At 35.7% G+C, this 14,199-nt stretch overlaps 1 non-coding gene across 1 annotated transcript; it reads left to right on the forward strand.

Annotated features, from left to right (window-relative positions):
* Positions 1 to 13,272: 13,272 nt before the first annotated feature.
* LOC115893333 lies at positions 13,273 to 13,378 on the forward strand. Its single transcript, XR_004053349.1, has one exon. It is a non-coding gene; the product is annotated as a U6 spliceosomal RNA (small nuclear RNA).
* Positions 13,379 to 14,199: the final 821 nt, after the last annotated feature.

The raw sequence follows: 14,199 nt of genomic DNA on the forward strand, positions 1-14,199 counted from the left end.
CATCACTGATCACAAGAGAAATATAAATCAAAACCACAATGACATATCATCTCACAGCAGTTAAAATGGCTTATATGCATGCAAAAGTCAGATAATAACAAATGTTGGGAAGGATATGGAGAAAAGGGAACTCTTGCACTCTATTGATGGGAATATAAATTAGTATAACTATTCTTGAGAAGAGTTTGAAGGTTGCTCAAAAAAGCTAAAAATTGAGCTACCACCCAAAAGAAAGGAAATTAGTACATGAAAGAGATATCTGCACATCCATGTTTGTTGCAGCACTGTTCACAATAGGTAAGATTTGAAAGCAATGTAAATGTCCATCAAAAGATGAATGGAAATAGTACTCTAAAAGAAAAGAATTAGATCCTGTCATTTGCAAGAAAACATGATTGGAATGAAAGATTATTATTATGTTAAGTGAAATAGCCAGGCACAGAAAGACAAATGTCCTATGTTCTCACCTATTTGTTGGATCTAAACATCACAGCAATTGAGCTCATGGAGATAGAGAGTACAAGGATGATAACCAGAGCTGGGAAAAGTAGTAGGGAAAATCAATAACAGAAGGAAAACTGAGGGAGGGCTTGCATTGGGGAGTTATACAAGATATAAATGATGAATTGATGGGTGCTGACGAGTTGATGGGTGCAGCACACCAACATGGCATAAGTATACATATGTAACAAACCTGCACGTTATGCACATGTACCCTAGAACTTAAAGTATAATAAAAAAAAAAAAAAAAAAAAGTGGAGAAATTAAACAACATACTCTTGAATAATGATTGGGTCAAAGAAGAAATCAAAAGAAAATTTAGAAAATATCTTGTATGTAACATCAAATAGTATGTAACATCAAATGATATGTAACATCAAAAGACCCAGAGTAACCAAAGCTATTCAAAGCTAAACAAAAATGAAAGCACAACATATCAACATTTATGGAATACAGCAAAAGCAGTACTAAAAGAGAAGTCACAGCGATAAATACCTACCTAAGAAAAGAACCAGCCTGGGGAACATAGCAAGACCTTCTCTCTACTAAAAATTAACAAAATTAGCCAACTGTGGTGGTACACACTTGTATTCTCAGCTACTTGGGAGACTGAAGTGGCGAGATCACTTGAGTCCACAAGTTCTAGGTTCTAGTGAGCTTTGATCATGCCACTGCACTCCAGTCTGGGCAACAAAGTGAGACCCTGTCTCCAAAAAGAAAAAAAGAAGAAAAGAAAAAATATATAAAATGGTAAACTAAATTAAAAAAAAAACTAAACACGAAGTTAGCAGAAGGAAGAAAATAAAGACTAGACTTATATAAGTAAAATAGAGACTACAAGAAAATTGAAAAAAATAATAAAACCAAAAGTTGAAATTTTAAAAACATGAAAAATTTAAGAATGCTCTAGTGAACTAAGAAAAATAGAGAAGCCTTAAATGAATAAATTCAGAAATAATAGACATCACAACTTACTCTACAGAAATAAAAAGAATTATGAGACTAGCATGAATACTTATTCTCTAACAAATTAAATAACACAGAAGAGATAGATAAATTTTTAGAAATATACAATCGGCCGGGTGCGGTGGCTCAAGCCTGTAATCCCAGCACTTTGGGAGGCCGAGACGGGCGGATCACGAGGTCAGGAGATCGAGACCATCCTGGCTAACACAGTGAAACCCCGTCTCTACTAAAAAATACAAAAAACTAGCCGGGCGTGGTGGCGGGCGCCTGTAGTCCCAGCTACTCGGGAGGCTGAGGCAGGAGAATAGCGTAAACCCGGGAGGCGGAGCTTGCAGTGAGCTGAGATCCGGCCACTGCACTCCAGCCTGGGCGACAGAGTGAGACTCTGTCGCAAAAAAAAAAAAAAAAAAAAGAAAGAAATATACAATCTACCAAGACTAAGTAATGACTAAATAAAAATCTGAACAGATCTATAACTAGTAATTACATAGAATCAGTAATAAAAAATATCCAACAAAGAGAAGCTCAAGAACTTTTCAATAGCTTCACTGGTGAATTCTAACAAATATTTAATAAACTAATGCCAATTATTTTCTTCCAAACCCTTTCAAAAAATTGAAGAGGAGAAAACAGATCCAAATTCATTTGATAGAGCAAGCATTATCCTGATATCAAAGCCAGACAAAGCCACTATAAGAAAATTACAGGTCAATATCTCTAATGAAAAAATACATAAAAATACTCAACAAAATAGATCAAACTGAATTTAAGAGCATGTTGAAAGGATCACACATCTTGATCAAGTAAGAGTTATCCTTGGGATGCAAAGATGGTTCAACATACAAAAATCAACATGATATACCATATTAATGAAGAATTTTAAAAAATCACATAATGATATAAATAGATGCTAAAAAAATATTTAACATAATTTAATACCCTTTAATGATAAAAACATCCAACAAACTAGGAGGAGAAATAAACTAGGTCAATGTAATAAAGGCCATATATAAAAAGTCCACAGCTAATATCAAGCTCAACATTAATTCTGAAAGTCTTTCTTCTAAGATGAAGAACTGCCCTTCTAAGATGAAGATGCCCGCTCTAGCCACTTTTATTCAACAGCAAGTCAATAGGGGAAAAAAGGGCATCTCAAAAAAAAATTGTCACTTCTGCTCTGTCAGAGCACACTCTCCTACAGTCCCCCAACACCATTGTGTTGGCATGCACAAGCAGACCTCATCACCCTTCCCTGACTAATACACACAAGCATGCACCCCACCACACCTGCCACTGTCATATGTGAGTGCATGGGCACAAACACCCTTGCCACTCTTGCACTGGCACTCATAGATGCTGCTACCTGGCCTCAGTTGGTGCTCTACCCAGTTGATGTTTGAGGACCCTGCCAAATCACCACCACCACTAATGCACACCTGCATATGGATGTTACTGCCTGACCCCATCAAAGCACTTTTGGTGACATCTCCCGTTACAGTACTGTTGACATGCAGTGGAAACACCTTGACCCCTCCAGCTCAGCAGGTACTTAACCCAGAGGGGCCAGAGAACAAAGCTTTGGGCTGGTACCAACCCCTCGAAGTTAAAGCACACAGCTTATGGGTATCCAGCTGAGCCTTATCCTCTGAAATCTTCTTGAAATGAAGCCAGTTGACTGAACCCACCTTATATGACAGTCATTCCCTCAAGGGTATTAAAGAATATAAAAGCAAAATCCCTACCAAAAGGACAGCAGCCTCAAAGATTAAAGGATCATCAGCCCACACATGAGAAAGAACCAACACAAGAACTCAGGAAACTAAAAATGCCAGAGTATCTTCTTACCTGCAAGCAACTGCACTAGTTCCTCAACACTGGTTCTTAATCAGGCTGAAATGACAGACATAGAATTTGAAATATGAATAGGAATCAAGATCATTGAGATTTAGATGAAAGTTGAAATCCAGTCGAGGGAATCTAAGGAACCCAATAAAACAATATAAGAGCTGAAGTGGAATACACTTATTTTAAGAAAGAACCAAACTGATCTGATTGAGTTGAAAAACTCTCTATAAAAATTTCATAATCTAATCAGAAGTATTAACAACAAAATAGACAAAGACTAAAAATCTCAGAGCTCACACACAAAAAACTGGCTCTTTGAATCAACTCAGACAAAATAAAAATAAAAATGAATAAATGAAGCCTCTGGGAAATACGGGTTATGTAAAGACCCCAAGCATACTACTCATTGGCATCCCTGTAAAAAGAAGGACTTTGAAAACATATTTCAAGATATTGTCCATGAAAACTTCCCCAACTTCACTAGAGAGGTTGATGTTCAAATTTAGGAAATCTAGAGAATCCCCTCAAGATACCGTACAAGATAACCATCCTCAAGACAGACAGATATCAAATCCTCCAAGGTCAAAATGGAAGAAAAAATTTTAAAGGCAGCCAGAGAGAAGAAACAGGTTGCATGAAAGGGAGTTCCATCAGGCTAAAAGTAGATTTTTCACCAGCAACTCTGAGCCGGAAGACATCAGGGGCCTATATTCAGCATTCTTCCCCTCACCAACTTTATAATGGGATTACATATACTTTTTTTCCTGTTGAGTTGTTTGAGTTCCTTGTAGACAATAGATATTAGTCCTGTGTTGAATGAATAGTTTGCAAACATTTTCTTCCTTTCAAGAGATTGTCTCTTCACTCCATTGTTTGTGGTCCATATGCTTTTTAGTTTAATATAGTCCCATGTATCAGTTTTTGTTTTTGTTGCCTGTGCTTTTTGAGGTCTTAATCATAAAATATTTACCTAGAACAAAGTCCAGGAGAGTTTTCCCTGTTTTCTTCTACTATTCTTATAATTTCAGGTCTTACATTTATATGTCTGTAATTCATTTGAATTGATTTTTGCATATGGTGAGAGACAAGGTCCAGTTTCATTCTTCTGCATGTGACTATCCAAATTTTCCCAGAACCATTTACTGAAGAGTGTGTCCCTTTCCCAGTATAAGTTCTTTTTAGCTTTTCCAAAAATCAGTTGGCTCTTCAAGTGTGGCTTTATTTGCGAGTTCTCTATTCTGCTCCATTGGTCTATGTGTCTATTCTTATACCAATATCATGCTGCTTTGGCTAGATAGCCTTGCCACATATTTTGAAGTCAGGTAATGTGATGCCTCCAGTGTAGTTATTTTTGTTTAAAATTGCTTTGATGATTCAGGCTCTTCTATGATTCCATATGAATTTCAGGACTTTTTTATGATTTTGAGAATGATGTTGGTATTTTGACAAAGATTGCATTAAATCTATAGATTGCTTTGGGCAATATGGTCATTTTATTGATATTAATTCTTCTAAAACAAGAGCATCAGATCTTTTTCCATTCATTTGTGTCATATTCAATTTCTTTCATCAGTATTTTGTGGTTTCCCTTATAGAGGCCTTTCATTTCCTTGGTTAAAATTATTCGTAAGTATTTTGTTACTTTTTCATAGCTACCGTACATGGGGTTGCTTTCTTGATTTCTTCGTTGGCTAGATCGTTATTAGAATATAGAAATATTATTAATTTTTTTACACTGATTTTGTATCCTACAACTTTACTGAATTCATTCATCACATCTACAATTTTTTTTCGGGTGGAGTCTTCAGGTTTTTTTAGATATAATCTAAATATAAATAGATATAATTAGAAATGGCAAAGGAAACATTACCACTGACCCAGCAGAAATAGGGAAACACCCTCAGAGACTATTACAAACACTTCTACGCACACAAACTAGAAATCTTAGAAGAAATGGATAAAATCCTAGAAACATGCAACCTCCCAAGATTGAAACAGGAAGAAACTGAAACACCTAAATGACAAATAACAAGTTCTGAAATTTAATCATAACTTACCCACAATCATAACTTACCGGTAATCATAGCTTACCCACCAGAGAAAATCTGGACCAGATGTATTTTCAGCTGAATTCTACCAGATAATAAGGAAGATATGATATAAATTCTATTGAAATTATTCTAAAAATTAGAGCAGAAGGATTTCCTCCCTAACTCATTCTATGAGGCTAGGATCATTGTTGCGGGAAGTCAGGGACCCCAAACGGATGGACCGGCTGAAGCCGTGGCAGAAGAACATAAATTGTGAAGATTTCATGGACATTTATTAGTTCCCCAAATTAATACTTTTATAATTTCTTATGCCTGTCTTTACTGAAATCTCTGAACATAAATTGTGAAGATTTCATGAACAATTACCACTGCCCCCATCAATACTCTTGTGATTTCCTATGTCTGTCTTTACTTTAATCTCTTAATCCCGTCATCTTCTTCTTAAACTGAGGAGGATATATGTCGCCTCAGGACCGATTGTGTTAACTGCACAAATTGTTTGTAGAGCATGTGTGCTTGAACAATATGAAATCTGGGCATCTTGAAAAAAGAACAGGATAACAGCAATGTTCAGGGAACAAGAGAGATAAGACTTCTGGCTGCCGGTGAGCTGGGACGGAACAGAGCTATATTTCTTTTGTTTTCAAAAGCAAATAGGAGAAATATCGCTGAATTCTTTTTCTCAGCAAGGAACATCCCTGAGAAAGAGAATGCTCCCTGAGGGTAGGTCTATGAATGGCCCCCTTAAGGCGGCCGCCTTTTATGGTTGAAGCCGAAGGGATGAAATAAGCCCCAGTCTCCTGCAGGGCTCCCAGGCTTATTAGGATGAGGAAATTCCCGCCTAATAAATTTTGGTCAGACAGGTTGTCTGCTCTCAAACCCTGTTTCCTGAAAAGATGTTATCAATGACAATGCATGCCTGAAACTTCATTAGTTATTTTAATTTTGCCCCATCCAGTGGTCTGTGATCTCTCCCTGCCTCCATTTGCTTTGTGATAATTTATTACCTTGTGAAGCGTGTGATCTCTGTGACCCACACCCTATTCGTGCACTCCCTTCCCTTTTAAAAATCACTAATAAAAACTTGCTGGTTTTACAGCTTGGGGAACATCACAGATCCTGCTGACATGTGATGTCTCCCCCAGACACCCAGCTTTATTTATTTTTTTATTTTTTATTTTTTATTTTTTTTTTAGGCGGAGTCTCGCTCTGTCGCCCAGACTGGAGTGCAGTGGCGCAATCTCGGCTCACTGCAAGCTCTGCCTCCCGGGTTCACGCCATTCTCCTGCCTCAGCCTCCCGAGTAGCTGGGACTACAGGCGCCCGCCACCTCGCCCGGCTAGTTTTTTGTATTTTTAGTAGAGACGGGGTTTCACCATGTTAGCCAGGATGGTCTCGATCTCCTGACCTCGTGATCCACCCGTCTCGGCCTCCCAAAGTGCTGGGATTACAGGCTTGAGCCACCGCGCCCGGCCACACCCAGCTTTAAATTTCTCTCTCTTGTACTCTTTCCCTTTATTTCTCAAACCAGCAGAGATGCCTAGGAAATAGAAAAGAACCCACGTTAACTATCGGGAGTGGGTTCTCCCAAAAGATCATTCTGATACCAAAACCTGGCAGAGGCACAATGAAAAAAGAAAACTTCAGGTCAATATTCCTAATGAACATAGATGGAAAAATTCTCAACAAAATACTAGCAAACTGATTCCATCAGTAATTCAAAAAGTAATCCCCCATGATCAAGTAGGCTTTATTCTTGGGATGCAAGGTTGATTCCACATATACCAATCAATAAATGTGATTAATCACATAAACAGAACTGAAAACAAAACCACATGATTATCTAAATAGATGCAGAAAAACTTTTGATACAATTCAACATCGCTTCATGTTAAGAACCCTCAACAAACTAGGCATTAAAGGAATATACCTCAAAATAAGAAGCATCTATGACAAACCCACAGCCAACATCATACTGAATGGGCAAAAACTGGAAGCATTCCCCTTGAGAAATGACAAGAATGCTCACTCTCACCACTCCTATTCAACATAGTAGCGGAAGTTGCAGCCAGAGCAATCAGGCTAAACAAAGAAGTAAAATGCATCCAAATAGGAAGAGAGGTAGTTGAACTATCTCTCTTCACAGATGATGTAATTTTATATGGAGAAAATGCCATAATCTCTGCCCAAAGCTCCTAGATCTTTTAAACAAATTCAGCAAAGGTTCAGGATACAAGTGTACAAAAATGAGAAGCATTTGCATACACCAACAATATCCAAGCTAAGAAGCACCACCCCTCCCCCCCCCACCAGAAATAGACCTAACCAGGGACATGAAAAATCTCTATAATGAGAATTATAAAACACTGCTGAAAGAAATTAGGAATGACACAAACAAATGGAAACATATTTCATTCTCATACATAAAAAGATTCAGTATCATTAAAATGGCCATGCTTCCCAAAGCAATGTACAGATTCAATGCTATACCTACAACAATATTGATGACATTTTTCACAAAACTCTAAAATGCATATAGAACCACAAAAGACCCTGAAGAGTCAAAGCAATTCTAAGCAAAAAGAACAAAGCTAAAGCATCACATTACCTGATTTCAAACTATAATAAAAGGATACAGAAACCGAAACAGCATGGAACTAGTACAAGAGCAAACACATAAACAAATGGAATAGACTAGAGAACCTAGAAATAATGCTGCACACCAACAAAAATAAGCAACGGAGAAAGGACTCCCTATTTAATAAATGGTGCTGGGACAACTGGCTAGTCATATGTAAAAGATTGAAACTGGACCCCTTCCTTATACCATATACGATAATTAACTCAAGATAGATTAAAGACTTAAAGTTAAAACAAAAAACTATAAAAATCCTTGAAGACAAGTGTATTGTTTTGTTCCTACATTGTTATAAATAAATACCCAAGACTGGGTAATTTATAAAGGAAGGCGGTTTAATAGACTCATTCCACATGATTGGGAAGGCCTCAGGAAATTTACAATCATAGTGGAAGGGGAAGAGGCACATCTTACATGGCACAGGTGAAAAAGAGAGACAGACTGCACATGTAGAAGGAATTCTCAAATGTTTATGAAACCATTAGATCCTGTGAGAACTCACTCACTGTCATGAGAACAGCATGGGGGAATCTGCCTCCATGATCCAATCACCTTCCACCAGGTACCACACTTGACATGTGGGAATTACGGGGATTATAATTCAAGATGAGATTTGGGTGGGGACACAGAGCCTAACCATATGAATAACCTAAGAAATACCATTCTGAACATAGAGCCTGGCAAAAATTTTATGATGAAGATACTAAGCATAATTGTAACAAGAAAGAAAGTTGACCAATGTTATCTAAATAAACTAAAGAGTTTCCACACATCAAAATAAACTATCAACAGAGCAAACAGACAACTTACAGAATGGGAGAAAATATTTTGCAAACTATGCATCTGACAAAGGTCTAATATCCAGAATCTATAAGGAACTTTAACAAATTTACAAGCAGAAAACAGCCCCTTTAAAAAAGGACATGAACAGATACTTCTCAAGAGAGGACACATGTGGCCAAAAAGCATTATGAGTGCTCAGCATCACCAATCATCAGAGAAATGCAAATCAAAACCACAATGAGATAGTATCTCACCTAGTCAGAATGGCTACTATAACAAAGTCAAAAATTACATATGCTGGCAAGGTTGAAGAGAAAAGGGAATGGTTATGTACTGCTTGGTAGAGGCTAAATTATTTCAGCCATTATGGGAAGCATTTTGAAGACTTCTCAAAGAACTTAACACAGAACTACCATCTGACCCAGAAAATGCATTATTGGATATATATCCAAAGGTAAATAAACTGTTATGCCGTAAAGACACATGCAGGTGTATGCTCATTGCAGCATTGTTCTAAATAACTAATACATGGAATCAACCTAGATGCCCAACAGTGATTCAATAAAGAAAATATGGTACACATGGTATCTATACAGCATGGAACACTATCCATAAAAAAAAAAGCATACCATCATGCCTTTTGTTTGTAGCAACATGGATGCAGCTGCAGGCCATTTTCCTAAGCGGATTAATGTAGGAACAGACAACCAAATACAGCACGTTCTCATTTATAAATGGGAGCTAAACACTGGGTACATATGGACACAAAGAAGGGAATAATATACACTGGGGCCTATTTGAGGATAGAGGATTAAAAATAAAAAAAACTATCAGGACTATGCTTATTAGCACAGTTATATGGGTAAGTTGCATGTACGTCAACCCCTGCAACATGCAACTTACCCATATAACAAACCTGCATATGTGCCTCCAAACCTAAGTCCCTGTTTGCGGATGATATGATCTCATATACAGAAAACTCTAAAGACTTTTTAAAATCCTGTTAGAAATAATGAACAAATTCAGTAAACTTTCAGGATACAAAATCAACATACAAATATCCGTTGTATTTCTTGCAACAACAACAAAAAAATCTAAAAGGGAAATTTAAAAAGTAGTCCTACTTATATTAGCATCCAAAAAGAAGCAATTAAGAGTAAACTTATCCAGGGATGTGAAAAGCTTGCACATTGAAAATTACAAAACATTGTTCAAAGAATAAAGAAGACGTAAATAAATGGAAAGACATACTGTGTTTGTGGCTTGGAAGACTTAATATTGCTAAAATATTCTTATTATATAAAGCAATGTACAATATCAATGCAACCCCTATGAAAATCTCAATGACTTTTTTTTCAGAATTAGAAAAAAAATACTAAATTTAATATGGAAACATAAAGAATCCCATAGAACCAAAACAATCTTGAGAAAGAACAATCATGGAAAGCCCCACACTTCTGCAATTCAATACATATGAAAAAACTATAGTAATCAAGAGTATAGTACTGGCATAAAGATAGACATGTAATCTAATAACATAGAATAGAGAGCCCAGAAATAAACCCACACATGTATGGTCAAATGATCTCCAACAAAGATACCGAGAATACACAGTGGGGAAAGGATAGTCTTTTCTATAAATAGATTTGGTAAAGTTGAATATCTACATGCAAAAATGAAAATGGAATTTTATCCTATGCCATACACAAAAATCAAGTCTAAGTGGATTAAAGACATAAGATCTAAAGTTGCAAAACTCCTAGAAGAAAACATGAAGGCAAATCTTTATAACACTATATTGGCATCAAATAGTTGGATGTAACATGAAAACCACAAGCAACAAACACAAAAATAGACAATTTGGAATATGTCAATCTAAAAGTTTATGTGCAGCAAAGGAAACAACCAATAAAGCGAAAAGGTAACCTACAGAATGAGAGAAGATATTTCTAAACTGCGTAAGTGGTTAATATCCAAAATATACAAGAAAACCATACAACTCAATTAAAAATATACAAAATAAGTATATGAATAGACATTTCTTCAAAGAAGACATACAAGTGGCAACATGTATATGAAAAGATTCTCACTATGGCTAATCAACAAGGAAATGAAACTGAAAACAATAGTGAGATATCACCTCACATCTGATAGAATGGGCATTTGAAAAAACAGAAAATAACAAATCTGGGATATTTTTGTTGTTTTTTATTTGTTTGTTCATTTGTTTTTAACAAGATGATAGATTAGAGGCTTTTAGCAAGTTTCAACTACTTGGAAATCGCAAAATAGTATGTAAAGATCAAGGCTGTGAGCTTTAATTCAAGAAGGAAAATGGAAATTTATCAGAAGAGCAAAGGACACCTCAGATCCCAGGGAGGAGAAGGTAGGAAAGCAGTGTTCATCTGAGAAAAATTAGCCCTCTTCCTAAGGCAATAGAGAGTTTCTCCCAGTAAACAGGATCACATATGTACCAATCTGCATTAGCTGCAGCCAAATCTTACCTATAAGTACTACCTACTGGCCTAGAGGTTGAATGGCACAATACAGTAGAAAATCTGCTGACACAAGTGCACAGTACTAGGGAATAAGATAAGCTTCCTGAGACTTCTGTCACCCTAGCCCCACTAGAGGCTGTGAGCCTGACCACATGTCCCATACATTGCAACTGGAATCAGCATTTCAAAAAAAAACACCACAAAAGGCTATCTGTAACTAAGAAACTTATAGAGACTCTGCTGCTGAAAGTACCCAGAAACAAAGCCAAAAGACCCTATACAACATACTATATAAAGGAAAATTCCCATCTAAATGAAAGCAAATTCAACAAATAAGGAAGAGATGTAGCTTCCTTTCATGAGAAGGAACCAGAGAAACAACTATGAAAGTATGAAAAACCAGAGGATTACATCTCCAAAGGGTCACACTAGCCCTCCAGCAAGGAATTCTAACCAAAATGAAATATTTGACATACCAGATAAAGAACTCAAAATATTGATTTTTAAGAAGCACAGTGAGATCCAAGTGAAAGTTGAAGCCAACACAATTAAATCAGAAAAGCAATTTAGGGTATAAAAGAAGAGACAGATATCATTTAAAACAATATAACTTCAGGAAATAAAAATTTGTTGAAGGATTAAGAAAAGACAGCTGACACTTTTTACAACTGGCTAGACCAGTGGAAAAGAGAATTTCAGAGCTAGTAGACAGATCTTTCAAACTAACCAGACAAAAAAATAAAAAATTAAAAAAATGAAAAAATGAAAAAACCTTTTGAGAAATAAGAGATTTTGTAAAGCATCCAAACCTATGAGTTATAGGTATTGCAGAAGGAGAAGACAAAAAAGTAAAAAGTATGAGAAATATATTTAACAAAATATTTCAGGAAAATTTCCCTGGTCTTGGGAGAGATTTAGTCAACCAGATACAACAAGTTAAGAGACCTCTTAGATGATACATTTCAAGAAAAACTTCATGAAGGAATATAGTCATCAGACTATCCAAAGTCAATATGAAGGAAAAAATCCTAAGATGGGTAAGAGAGAAGTGATGAATCCCTTCACAGGCAATCCATCAGACTAACAGCAGTTATTTTAGCAGAAATTATAAGCAGATGAGATTAGGAGCCTATTTTTAGTCTCTTTATATACAAAAAATGCCAGTCAAGGATTTCATATCTTACCAAACAAAACTTCAAAAATGAAGCAAAACTAAAGTCCTTCTCAAACAAATAACTGCAAAGAAAATGTGTTACCATTAGACTAGTCAAATGAAAATACTCAAAGGATTTGTAACATGGAAACAAAAAGGATGATATTCACTATCATAAAAGGATACCTAACTACAAATCTCACAACTCTTATAAAGCAATTACACAATTGAAACTCCAAGGCAACTAGCTAGCAACACTATGACAGGAACAAAACCTTTCATATCAATATTCCTCTTGAATATAAATGGCCTAAATGCTTTACCTAAAACATACAAAATGGAAAATTGTATTTTAAAGAAAAAAAGACACAACAATCTGCTACCTACAAGATAGTTACTTTTGGCTAAAAACTACTACAGACAAAGTAAAGGGGTAAAAAAAGACATATACAAATGGAAAACAAAACAAAAATGAGCATGACCAGCCATCTTTATATCACATAAGACAGACTATAAACCAATATCAGTAAAAATTATACTAAGTAGGATATTAGATAATGATGAAGGGTTCAATACAAGAAGAAGATGTAGCTATCCTAAATATATATGCACCCAACATTGGAGCATCCAGTTTCATAAAACAAATACTACTAGACCAGGAAAACAGATTGATACCAATAAAATAATAGTGAGTAACTCAACACCCTATTGATATTACCAGATTATTGGGGCAGGAAATCAACAAAGAAACTCTAGACATAAGTGACTATAGAGCAAATGAACCTTACAAAATTGATGTATAAAAGTCAGTAGCATTTTTATACATCAGTAATGTTTGGTGCTCTCTTCAGCAGCACATATACTAAAATTAGAATGATACAGGAAAGATTAGCATGGTCCCGTGAGAGGAGAATATGCAAACTCATGAAACTTCCTATTTTTAAAAAGTAATTATTTGGGCTGAGATCCAAATCAAGAACTCAATCCCATTTACAATAGTAACAAATAGATGAAATACCTATAAATACATTTAAGCAAGGAGTGAAAGATTTCTACAAAGAAAACTACAAAGCACTGATGAAAGAAATCATAGATGACAAACAAATGGAAAACATCCCATGCTCATGGGTTGGAAGAATTGATATAATTAAAATGATAACACTGTCCACAATAATCCACAGATTCAACACAATCCCTATCAAATTGCCAACATCATTTTTCATAGAATTAGAAAAAAAACAGTCCTAAAGTTCACGCAAAACCCAAAAAGAGCCCAAAGAGCCAAAGAATTACTAAACAAGAAAAACACATCCAGAGGCATCATATTGCCTGACTTCAAATTACACTACAAGAATTTAGTAACTAAAACAATGTGGTACTGGTTCAAAAAGAGATGCATTGATCAGTGAAACAGAATAAAGAACCCAGAAATAAAGCCACGTACCTACAACCCACTGATCATCAATAAAGTTGACAAAAATAACAAATCTTAAAAGGACGTCCTATTCAAAAAATGTTGTTGGGAAAATTGGTTAGCCATATGCAGAAGAATGAAAATCGACCCTTATCTTTCACTTTATACAAAAATTGGCAATATGGATGAAAGGCTTAAAAGTAAGACCTGAAGATATACCAATTCTGGAAGAAAGCTAGAAAAAAACTCCTCTGGAGATTGGTCTAGGCAAATAACTTTTGATGAATACTCCAAAATCAAATGAAACAAAAATAAAAATAGACATAAGATTTAATTAAACTAAAAGTCTTC

Source organism: Rhinopithecus roxellana, chromosome 14 (assembly GCF_007565055.1).
Source record: "Rhinopithecus roxellana isolate Shanxi Qingling chromosome 14, ASM756505v1, whole genome shotgun sequence".
In the NCBI taxonomy this organism is placed as follows: Eukaryota; Metazoa; Chordata; class Mammalia; order Primates; family Cercopithecidae; genus Rhinopithecus; species Rhinopithecus roxellana.